Source organism: Pseudorca crassidens, chromosome 20 (assembly GCF_039906515.1).
Source record: "Pseudorca crassidens isolate mPseCra1 chromosome 20, mPseCra1.hap1, whole genome shotgun sequence".
Classification (NCBI taxonomy): Eukaryota; Metazoa; Chordata; class Mammalia; order Artiodactyla; family Delphinidae; genus Pseudorca; species Pseudorca crassidens.
The window spans coordinates 57,632,066-57,645,168 of record NC_090315.1 but is presented as its reverse complement, the minus strand read 5'-3'; the positions used below and the strand labels follow the sequence as shown (position 1 = coordinate 57,645,168).

The window sequence follows — 13,103 nt, the reverse complement described above, 5'->3', positions numbered from 1 at the left end:
AGTGAGTTTCTGCTTTCAACAACAAAATGAGTACAAGCAAATGATCTTTAACTCTGAGAAATTAAAAGCAGATTTTCTTGAGGAAGACTGAGCCTCTAGTCTCAGTCTTAGTCAAATTGATTTGTGTTTTCAACTTCCCAGAGCTGAAGGAAAAGATATTCTGACCATTTCTATACAAGGCTGCTATAAGCGGTCAGTTCATTTCGCTGGGGTTTGTTGAGGCTTTCCTCTGAGCCTGTCATGTGGGAGGCCAGTGCTTGGCTATTACAAACCAGACAGCTAACTGCTTCTGGCTCTGATATATAGATTTACAGCTCTGAATTGAACCTGTGTTAAACCATGCATCTAGGGGCGATTAGCAAAGGCATCTGCTTCTATTTGCAGAGCTGCCGGGCAAGAGTGCTGTTTGTTGGATTTGATGTAACGCAACAAATATTCTTTGCGCTTCCTCTGTGTACACTGTTCTGTGACTGAAGGGGAAGAAGGTGACAAATGAAGCTGTGTCTGCCCTCAGGGAGCTCCAGTCTGGAGACGGAAGAAATGGATACCTATAATGCTGACCCAACGCATGCTGGGAAGAATGCTGTGATTGAGGCAGGAACAAAACGCTGGTGAAAGAGAGCCGGTTAATTCTGACTGGGAGACCTGAGGGATCTTAAGGGAATGCATGGCTTCCTGAAGTCTGTTAGTGGGGGAGCAGACTCACACAGGGTGGGCCACCTCTCTCACCCATCCTTGTGCGTACACAGTACAGGCTAGCCCCAGCTCCTTCTTTCAGCCCCTCAAAGGCCACGTGCATGCCTCAGGGCATTTACATAAGCTGCATGCTTTGCTCAGAAGGAGCTATCCTAGCACCACCTGCATCACTTCTCTTAGCAAAGCCAAGACTTAAGAGGATGACAAATTACTTTACGACCTCTCCTTTCCAAATCTCCGACCAGGTCTGTTTTCCTTAGGTCATGTTCCCAAAGCTCTCTGAATTCACCTGTGGGAGGCACCCCTCTTGCACTCCTTTAATATCTGTCCTCCCTACTAAGCCACAAGAAGACAAGGGCTTGCCCATCTTCTTTAAGTCTCCAGCCTGCAGCTCACTGCCTCTGTTAGCTAAGCACGCGGTGAGGTCATGAAAGAAAGCTGAGGCCACTTTCAACCCTGCTAACTCAGAACAAGTATATCAAATGCACAAAAGATCTGTGAACTTGAGGAAGCACATTATTTCATTGATGTTCGAGAAACTGCAGTAACGAAAGTTATAAATTTAAAAGATTTAAAAATCGTTATTGGAGATAGCAGACTAGTATAAAAAAGACCCTAGTTAATGAACCAAAGTTTTTCTTGCTTTATAGGCCTTTGCCCGAATTCTCCAGTGAGTAAAACCTGGATTTCAATCGAGATATCTAATAATTAGTGTACCATTATAAGCCACTGACAGCGATACCGGAAGATTCTGAATTAGATATGCACGTGAAGGTATATAAAGTGGAACTGTCAATATCCTTCCAACAACGCTGCTGCATTCAACATAGGTTATTTGATTTGGTTGTTGAGAAACTAACAAAAGGCCAGTGTGTCGGGGGCCTGGCTTCTTTCACTTCTGAATCCCACAGAACTAGAACAATGTGTAAAATCTCAGAAAGCGAGTCTAGCGTAATGGTTGAGACCTGTGCTCTGGAACCAGGCACCTGGAGGTGGCATCCCTGCCCCAGCATACTACAAGCGTGGGCGTGTTTCTAACATTCCCATGACTCAGTTTCATCATCTGTTTGGGGATGGGGATAATAAGAGTACTTATGTCCTAGGGCTGCTATGAGAATTAGATGAGTTAAGATGCCTAAAGCACTTAGTACCTCCCATAGATAAGCACTTAATCACTGTTAGCTTAAAAAAATTGGTTTTCTGGATGAAAACATTTTTTATTTATTCTTTGCTTGTAAGAAATGATTGTTATATTTGCCCACTAGACCTATCAAAATAAAGACACAAGACTACTAATCAAATTCACTGGCAATTAGAAGATCTCTCCTGGGCTTCCCTGATGGCACAGTGGCTAAAAATCTGCCTGCCAATGCAGGGGACACAGGTTCGAGCCCTGGTCCGGGAAGATCCCACATGCCGCAGAGCAACTAAGCCCATGCGCCACAACTACGGAGCCTGCGCTCTAGAGGCCACGAGCCACAGCTACTGAGCCCATGCACCACAACTACTGAACCCGTGTGCCTAGAGCCCGTGCTCTGCAACAAGAGAAGCCACGACAATGAGGAGCCCGCACACTGCAACGAAGAGTAGCCCCTGCTCGTTGCAACTAGAGAAAGCCCGCGCATGGCAACAAAGACCAAACACAGCCAAAAATAAATAAATAAAATAAATTAAAAAAATATATATATTAAAAAAATAAATAAAATAAAATATCTCTCTCCTTTTTTTTAATTTGAAGAAATTGTGGAGGGAGAAAGAGTAGCTTACACTCATCCTGGTGAGGCCAGGGGAGAAGTGTGCGTGTGTGTGTGTGTGTGTGTGTGTGTGTGTGTGTGTTGTAGTTGTACATAGGGCTTGCACTAAACACTGTCCTGATTTGAACAGAGAGGCAGGTGTGGCAACAGGGAGGCAGGAGGTGATGAGGTGATGCTGGAAAAGTTCAGGCAGAACTGAGATTGGAGGTTATAAGCCCTGCATCTTCAGCAGTTCCTGGTGCCCAAGTGTAAATGGAAAAACCAGATGGGTGTTCTCTGAGGAAAAGCCCTGCCAAGGAATGCTGGAGAGCTGACCCGAAGGGCAAGACCATGGAATAGGAACATAACAGCTGTGCCTGAAGTTGGCAGATGTGCTCTGAGAATGGGGTCTACAGACACTGCGCTGGCGAGTCCTTAATGCCGGCATGGTGCAGAAGCAGCTTAGTGCACGGTTGAGAGCATGGGGCCTAGACTCTGGGCAAGTTCTTCAGCTCTCTGAGCCTCAGTCTCCACACCCATGAAATGGGTATGACAATGAGAGTCTCAGGGTTGGCAGCAGGAGTGAACAGTGGAATGTATGTAAGCCTCTTGGACACTGCCTGGCCCAAAGCAAGTGCTTTCAGATGTTTGCACTGGCTTCTGGATGTTTGTTTAATGATACAGAGGATGAAGGAGCAGGTCCAGGAGTGCTGGACAGACAGAACTTCTGACAGAATGGCCAGTCTTGCCTTTGATAAAAGCTCATTACATATTTGCTATTACTGATGGAACACCTGCTAAGAGAAGACACCTCTGAATTTGCAAGGAAAAAGGAGGTGCAAAGTTCAGAATCTCAACCTCTAGTTCCCCAGTGATCTGGGGAGGAATCAGCCCGCTTAGCCTCAGCTTTCTTCTCTGCATGGGGGTGAGAACGAGACCCTTTTCACTGGGTTGTCCAGGTTTTAGGTAGGAGAGAGTATGTGGAGTGTGGAAGGGCTTCATAAGCTTAAAAACAACTGTGTAAATGTCCACTAATGCTGGTTCCCTGCTGTTGTTATTTCCAGTTCTGTGAAGGATATAGGTGGTGGGTCGTGTGTGACTGGTGGCATCATCGCCAGCAGTCTCTGACCATAGGAACAATGGTATTCCTGAGCAGCATGGGGGCGCCAAGTCTTGGAAGGTCTACCCTTTACTGTGTCCGCCAATGTCTTCCCCCTGCACTTCTGGTGAACCGCCTCCTTGCCTTGCCTGCATGACTGGGCCCAGTCTCACATTCCCCGCCGTCTCTCAGGCTGCTCCAGCCACACTGAACAGCTCTCAGTTCCTCAAGCAAGACATGCTCTTCCCAGCCTCCATGTCTTCACACGGACCCTCTGCATACTCCCACGTCTCACTGGCATGGGCTGAATTTTGTCTCCCCAAAAAGATCTGGTGGAGACCTAACTGGCAGTATCTCAGAAGATGACCTTCTTTGGAAACAGAGGTGACCAAGTTAAAATGAGGTCACAGGGTGGGCTCCAATCCAATATGACTAGCATTCTTATAAAAATGGGAAAATTATGCACAGACACGCACACAGGGAGAAGGCCGTGTGAAGATGAGGGCAGACGGGTGACGCATCTACAAGCCTATGAGCGCCACAGACTGCCAGCAAACCACTGGAAACGTAAGAAACGGGCATGAGCAAACGCTCCCGCAGAAGGAACCACCCTGCGGATACTTTGATCTTGGACTTCTGGCCTCCAGAACTGTGAGCAGATGAATGCTGTTCAAGCCACACAGTGTGTGATATTTTGTTACAGCAGCCCTAGGACACTAGCACAGTCACTGTAAATGTCACCTCCTCAGTGAGTGTCATGGCATGTGTACACAATGTGTCCATGTACGGTGATTCCATCTTGTCGCTAGGGACCATATGTAACTATTTGCTTTGCTGGTCAGTTGTCCCCACTTTAGACCGTAACTTCCTGAGGTCAGGGACCATGTTTGTTAGTCTGGGATGTTGTGCTCACCACACTGCATCCCAGTCTAACACAGTCCCTGGCAAAGAGGAATCATGGAATACACTTCTGATGGATGGGCTGGTGAGTCAGTGAATGCATGAATGAATGCACTTTGGAAGGCAACAGTGTAATGTTACGATATGCAATAGGTACATTCAGTTAAGACAGGCTTCTTGAAGAAGATACTTCTCATAAATTCCTGTCTTCTCAGATCTGGGCAGGTCGACAGCAAAATAAAATGCTGCCTATACTGGGAAAATTGATATTCAGCCTGTTACTAAAACAGATTTTAGTTCGGAAACAAATGAATATATTAAATCAATTCTGGATTATTTTGTTTAATCCCACTTAGAAGAATGAACCCACACAGAACTCTGGGGCTGTGGAATATTTTCTTTCTTGTTTTTAAGTTTGCAGGAAAAGTCGAGTCTGTCTCTACTCTGATGATTCCTTTATGTATAATTTATTAACGTTGAGTTTTCTTTCTTTCTTTTTCTTTTTTTTACTTGACTGGTAGGGAAGTAGATTTAGGGCTCTCTGCAGTTATGCAGATTCGTTTAGTCACTTCTGGAAAGGAATTTAACTCCAACCCTCTCGGCTCTCTGCACCACAGAAAAATGATAAACCTTAGGATCCCTCATGACTTTGTGCTACAGTAGGGCCTTGGTTTTTCACCGGCAGCAGTATTTTGTGCCACAATGAGGCTGGCCTGGGATCTGCAATCAGCCTTGAGCAGCCTCCCTCGGCGCTAAAACCAGAGGGTTGGTTGAGGTTCTTTCTAAAGCCCCTTTCAGCAACATCACTCTCTAACTTTTCGATGGCCTCTGTTGCTTATTGTCAAACATTTATAATTTATTCACTCATTTGCACATTATTTGGTTATGTTCCAAAGCTGGGTGCTGGGGCCAGAGCAGGGAACAAAAGAGACAAAGTTCCCTTTTGTGTGGAGCTTACATTCTAATCTGGGGAGACTGAGAATAAGCAAATAAATAACTTAATTGTATGGCACATTAGAAGGTGAATATTATATATTATTAGAATAAAATAAGTGCAAACTAGGATGTGTACATATTAGAAAAGAATAGAATACATAACAGAATATTACATAACGACATATGATGGTGTGCATGCAACACTGTATATAATATGGAACTGCAATAATATTTAATAGTATATTAGAAGCTGAGACACCACAGGTGGTAAAAACAATTTACTGCATGAATAATAATTTCATCTCTAGTTAAACTTTTGATGTTGCCCCTGTGCTGAGTCCTAGAAGCAGTGATGAAAAGGACCTGTCCCTAAATATCAAAGCATCTAAACGATGTTGGGAGACAGGCTCAGTGGTGAGACTCTGCCAGTGGTAGTAAAAAATTGCTTTCATTGTCACTGAGTTGCTGCTGACCCTCTGAGCATAACCAGAGGTTTAGCCAAGGCACAGAATCTGCATAGAGGTTCACACAGAGACAATAGGGATCAATGCATCATGAGTATAATTATGAAAGAACAATTAATGCAATAAATCATGTGGCTATCTGGTCTACCTCTACAAGAGGCTTGAAGAACCAGCCACAAGGTAGATTACAGTTTTTCACTTTAACAAATCCAGACGTTTCGACATCACAAACGCAGTGCATAAGCGACACGCGCATTTTCGACAATGCAAGATTTCTCACCCTGCTGTCTTTGAACAATTAAGTCTGGGAAAGCACACACTACCCTTTTCCTTAGCGGGAAAACTCTTGTTTGGATGATGGCGTCTATTTATAGAGCACTGCTTACATTTGAACAAATGTTTCACTTCACTCTCTTTTAGTCGAGAAATCCAGCTGTAGACCTGCTGTTTCAAGTACCTCTGAAATTTGAACACTAGGAGATTTAGTTGATGATTTCGTGTTTTTCTACGACCTTGGTGCAAAGAAAGCAATGAACTCACCCCTTCCAAGTGAAGATAAATGGGGAACGTGGGTGTTGGCTGTTTTGCAGCCAACCCTTTTTCAATTATGTGATGGGAAGCTGGGAATGCAATTTGCAATAGATGGCTCCTGGAGTCCTTGGACAAGATGTTGGCCTGGATGAAGATGGACCAGGAAGTGATGTAATCTGGAGGGATGTGACCATTTGCACAGCTGGGAATTGGTGGTATCCGTGCACTGAAATCACACTGCTCTATTCTCTCCAAATATTCCCTTTCTGTACATATTGGGATACCTCCATCTGCCAGCCAAAGCACGGGATAAAGATCCCAATAGTGTATGTTTGGACTCCACCCTCCAGAAAAGTCACTTGTGTCAGATAATTGAAATGGGTTCGATCTTCTAAGAAGTATGTGGTTGGTTTTCTGGATTAATCTCTATTGAGCAAGCAGCATATATAATTATGTGGTCAGTGTTTAGACACAGGCACCTCGGAATTTAAAGGGCTCTCCTAAGGGAAATAAACTCTTACGGAGAGTTTCATTTAAAGCACTCAAATATATTGCATGGAATCCTGGAGGAGTGGATAAATACATTCACTTCGGTTAGACCTTTGGCACACAAAGGTACATTTACGATCTTTATACCTGGGGCCATCAAACTACCAAAAACAAATGAAGAGATCCAAGAGTTCAGAAAACTCCCAATACTCATGTCAACTCAAGAGCGAAGGAACGGGAAAGCAAAGTCTGCCTCTAATGATGCAGTTCAATTCCCTCGGGGTTAGTGATTTCTTGATTATCAATATCAAGAAGGAGACACAACATTTTTAATCTTTTTACTAAAATGGGTTGATTTTGAAGCAAATGGTATGAGAGGGGGTGGTTACTGTCAAAACTAATTATATTTCTTCAATCCATGTTTTTAATGAAAATATTGTGATGTTTTGTGCTACAGTGAATTCCACATACACAATATCTACTGCTTTTCCCTAGTAATCCAGGTTAAAAAGCTAATCCATATTTTTCTTTGTTTATGGTAAGTGGGGCAAGCTGCTTCTAGACCATCCCTCAAATCTAGGATAGCTCAAGAATACAGATGTCACACAAAACCCCCCACCTATTTGAAAGCACTACAGAGCTACGAAGACAGCCAGAACTTGAGAATCCAGGATCCTGTTGAGAAGGGAAGCTTACTGAAGTGAAGCCAATACTTTATGGAACTTTTATCCTTAACGCAGTTTCTAAATTATAAAGGCACAGGGACAAAAGGCTAAGAATCTGAGCAGAAGAAAGTGCTGCTAAGAGACCAGGAAGCTGAGCAGAGCTTTCAGCAGTCTCATGGGGATGACAAGACCACTGAAATTCAGGGTGTCCAAGGCAGAAGGGCCCTTGTAAAAATACCCATCTTTCAGCTGGGGCCCCAGAAAGGCTGTACCCAGGAGTAAGGGAAACCACGATGGCCCTCATGTAAGACTGAAACTCGATGAACGAATTCAATCCTAGACTGATTTAAAGTCATCCTTTTCTACTCTTATTGGTTTACAGAAAGCAAAAATGATAAAGTTAAGGAATAAAACAAATGTTATCCTGACATCATCTTGCATCAGATATTTCATTAAGAGGAAAAAGTAAATTTCTGATGTAAGAAATAAAATAGTTCCTTGATTGATAAACTTACTAATGAAGAGAAGTGAGTCATAATGAACACATTGGTAAAGATTTAAATTTCTTGTGATTTACCTGCAATACCAACATCAATAAAGACAATATAAAACGCTTAATATGTTTCAAAACAACGATGTGGGTGACATAAATAACAAGTGTCGTCGATTTAAAGATTAGTCTTTATACAAGAACATTTGAAACTGCAGAGCTCATATATATATGTATACATATGTACATATATAAAACATATATACGACAGAAACTTGATAGAGATTTCCTTAAATTTAACCACAATTCTCAAAATTTACATGAGTTTTCCAACAATGAAATAATGTAGTAAAGGTGAAAAAAATGTTTCTAAACTCTCAGTAATACAGAGCAAATTTCTATCAACCCTGCTATAGGAAAGACTAGTCTTTTTGCTCTCTTTCTATAGAAAATGGTTTTGCATAATTATTATATAAAGAAGAGACCATAGAGTTTTCAGTCAAACATGTAAGAGAAAAAGTATTATAGGGCAAATTAGGCAGTTAATTAAGAAAATATTTTTATTATGAAAGCTCATAGTCCAAAGAAAAATAAGACTCCTAAAGCATTAAGGTCCTTGAAGACTTTTAGGAATTGGAGACTGGACCCCAGCACCCCCTTGATAACTTAATGCAAATATCTGCTGGTGGCTCAGTTTCACCTAGCTGGCTTCCGGCTCACACCATTTATCTTCATCCCTTTATGAAAATCAGAGCATTTACCCATCCCTCATCTTCCAGGAAGACAGGGCCTTTTAAGATTTATGCCATTTTTACTACATGTATTGTAATGTTATAGCTTGAACACTGAAACATTTACTTTAGAAAGAATTCATCAAATAGCCAAAAAAAAAAAAAATCCTGTTATTCAGTCTTCATTACCAATTGCCATTTTAATTAAAATCTGAAAATCAACTGATTGAATAAATGAATGAAAACTCATTTAAAAACCTTATAATCATTTGCAAACACATTCTTTTAAAATTAATAGCAAGTCTGTTAATCCTCATGACCTGGGGTTTATGTGAAAATGAGTTATTCAGTCAGTATGTGTTGAGCATCTGCTATGCTATAAGTACAAATCACGTGTCTTTTCTTAAAAAAAAAAAAAAAAAGCAACTTTAGAGAGAGAAATGGACAAGTCATTTTGCTCTAAATGGGACTGAGATTCTCAACTATAATCCAAACTCTGGGTTTGGAAAGTTTAACTAGATTTCCTAAAATCATTTCCAAATACCTAATCTAGAAAAGTCACAACTAACATGCAAACATGAACTAACAGTTAAAGCCACGTGTGAAAGCTATTAGGAAAACTCACGGAAGACTCTCCATAGGGAGACTAGTGCTTCTAACCCAAATTTTCATGAAAATCAATGACTAAAAATTGATTTAATGTGTCAGTAACAATTTAAAGTACTTGGTTCATCATATCCAGTGAAACTGTTCTCCAGTTAAAATCACCTTCAGGAAACATTTGGCAGAGAGTGAATTATTGAGTGCCAACTGGGAATGCAACAGAGAATAAGAGAGGTGTGGGCTTTGCTTCTCAGCAAGCTTACGGTCAGTGTGAATAAATACTGGGGAACAAATGATCTTAGTTTGCACTAAGAATGTGCTGTTTAAAACGCCCTTTAAAATATCTCCTTCCTTAGTAACAACCGCTATATTACCAAGGGCTGCAACCTGCCAACTAAAGATAGCTGGAGTTTTTCTCAGTCACCCTCACAGATCAGGAAGGCTAAGGAGATATAAGTCATTTGACTTTCTGGGGAATCTCTTTAAATGACGTTTACTTAGGTGGCAGGTCCTCCTCTGCCCTTCTCATTTCCTGCTTCTTTCTACCTGTTACATGCACATGATGGCTGGTACCGCAGTGACCCTATTGTACCACGAGGCAGCTTTGGGGAAGGCAGAGAAGAAAGATAAGAGGAATACGGTAAACTGACAATATCATGGTCTCACCATACTGGCCTGGGACTGTCTACCTATGGACTTCTATGTGAGAGAAACTATACCTCTAACCCATTTAACAGAGCATTATTTCCTGTCTGTTATTTGTGGCCAACTGAAACTCCTCTTTTAAACAGATCAAAAAATGCACCTCTCTGGAGATGGAAGACCATGTAAAATAGAATTTAAAAGAGAGATAATAACCATATACTTTCATGAATTTCCTAAGAAATGTCCTAATATATGCAGAAACTTACATAAGGCAACATCTTCTTGGACAGGTTCCTGGATACCTTTAAGCCCAAATGATCACCATTTCTATTCTGGGATGACTGAACCTTGACCTTCATCTCTGAAAATTATTTCATCTTTAAGATCACAGGGTCCATGTTTCCTCTCTATTCCTAGTTCATCCTGTTTGACCACTTCCACACCCAAGACCACTACCTTTGGGCTGAGTCCTTATCAGTCCTCTTTTTCTGCCTAACAGGTTCCTCTTAGCCTTCTTTGCTTTTGCCCACAGTGATGAGTTTCACAGATTCCACCACCTCTCCTCCAGAATTACTTCTCCCCTGGAACTTGAGGGTCTTAATCACGTATTTTGAAGTGCTTGAGCAGGTTCATAGATCGCTTTCAAGGAAAACAGCAGCCTTTCAACATGGAGGGGAGATGGCCCTTTAGATAAGAACGTCATTTGGCCTTTTGAATTTTAGAAACATCATCACCATCATGTAATCATCTTGCTCACCGCAGTCGTCTTCCTCACCACCTTCCTCGCCGCTGCCTTTGTCCCACTACCCTCGTCATGACTGTCCTCACTACCGCCTTCTAAACGCCCACCATATCCCCATCGCCAACACGCCAGAGAACATGAAGTGACAAGCACTAGGGCTCTTCACCACTCCGCTCATTTGACGTTCACAAGAGCCCAATGAGGTGGGCTTTAGCATCAGCCCCATGAACAGGTGACAAAACGAGAATGTAGATGGTGAACGTGCTCAGATCCCGTGGCTGGTAGGTGTGATATGAATCCAGTTCTGGTCCAGAGCCCAGCCCTTCACATCACTGTTATACTGCCTCTAGCGTTCATACATGTCCAAAATGTATGAATCAATGACAAAGAACATCAGCCATCCTGGAACACGCTAGAAAATTTAATTGTGAATTTGATATATCCAACATTGGCAAAGACTCCTATGGGATACCTAACATCTAAGAGAGAGAATCTGATGTACTTGCTAGCTACCCATTTTTCTCGTTTTGTTACTTGTATCTCCATATGAGTTGTGACATCAGCTCTGCCCTGAGAGAATCTCAAGCTCATTGTCCAATGTCCATTTTTTTAAAAAATAAATTTATTTATTTTTGGCTGCTTTGGGTCTTCATTGTTGCGTGTGGGCTTTCTCTAGTTGCGGTGAGCAGGGGTTATTCTTTGTTGTGGTGCGCGGGCTTCTCATTGCGGTGGCTTCTCTTTTTGCGGAGCATGGGCTCTAGGCATGCAGGCTTCAGTAGTTGTGGCTCGCAGGCTCAGTAGTTGTGGTGCACAGGCTTAGTTGCTCTGTGGCACATGGGATCTTCCCGGACCAAGGCTCAAACCCATGTCCCCTGCAGTGACAGGCAGATTCTTAACCACTGCACCACCAGGGAAGCCCCCAATGTCCATTTGAAGAGAGTTTTGTGCTTTTGCCAATATTCACAAATGAATACATTTTCCATTATATTACTTAAGGTCTCTTACTTTAAGATCTATGTTAAAATTTTTCCTTGAATTCATTGGTATTAATAACAACAACAACAACAAAAGCCTCTCACTCACAGTATTTAGTCCATAACTAGGTACACAATTCTGAGCTTAGTTTAGGCTCCACTGAAATAACTAATTAATCTCACCCACCTGGTAACGTTAATAGGTTTTCTTATTTTAGATTGGGGTTATCCAATTTCTATTTTCATTACTATATCTATATTGAATATTACACTGTGCCTTGAGTTATTCTTTTGAAAGAGGTTTGCAGGAAATTCTGCAGATAAACCAATATCTCCCAATGAATATCCCATGAATACCAGCTCGATGAGCCATGGTGAGATGGACCAGGAAAAATTATTCCCAGGCCAAATAAGTCTGAGAAACCCTACAGACCACACCTACCCCTCTTAGAGAAACACAAAGCATTTTAAAGGTACCCAGAAGTCCTACAGTAGAAGAAATCTTTCACACCATTCATCTCAGTGTTCTCCATATCTGTCTGACCCTGAAATCTCTCCCCACCCCCTGCCCTATAATGATAATAACTTGTGGAACTAATTTCTTGGAACACAGTTTGAGAAACATGGGACTAATAAGCAATCTGTATTAGCAGCTATAGAAACAGTGTCATGGGAGCAACAGAATAGACCGTCAGCTACGTGGACTTTGTTGTTTTGAGGTTAGAATTCTGAGTGTCCAAGACACCACTGGCAGAGGGGGAGACTTCCACCTCGTGAATGAGTCATGTAGGGCTGCTAATGTGGAGAGCTCACTGCGGAGCCAGGGGGCTGAGAAGGGCCACCTGGGGTAGCCCTGAGACACTTGAGAGAGGGGTGGGCAACTGCAAATCCAGACACGGATCTTTTTTCTGAATGCCCGGGAGCGTAGAAAATATCAACATCTTCCTTGGAAGCAAAGCACTGCAGCTGAGAGCATGGTAAACAGGGAGCTGTGCTCACATCCCATTTCTGCCACTTACTCTGCCTGTAACCCTGGAGATCTAGATTCTCTGAGCTTAAAATAAGCACTCTCACTGGGTAGAAAATGTGGCTCACGAATCCAACCTCACACGGTCAGATGACGCAATGGATCGAGGGTGGAGAGCCCGTGGTGGTGGTGGATGTCCAGGAAAGGTCTGGCAAACGACGGGGCTGTCATTACTGATGCTACACTCCTGTGCAGTAAGAGGGGTGTCAAGTCCTTGGCTCTGGTCCTGACCCCCAAAGAAACCATGACCGCAGCACATTTCCATCAGATGCACAGTGCCAGTGACTCCCTAGCCTGGATACAAATTCAGCAGCTGGATGAAATCTTGCATACTCAGCCTGTCCCCAAACATTGCTCCATTGGAAAAAATGGGAAACA

At 42.5% G+C, this 13,103-nt stretch overlaps 1 protein-coding gene across 1 annotated transcript in view; it reads right to left on the bottom strand.

Moving 5' to 3' along the window:
- Positions 1-13,103, bottom strand: part of CDH13 (cadherin 13) — a 1,022,168-nt gene that overhangs the window by 142,387 nt on the left and 866,678 nt on the right. The gene's annotated exons all lie outside the window — the stretch shown is intronic.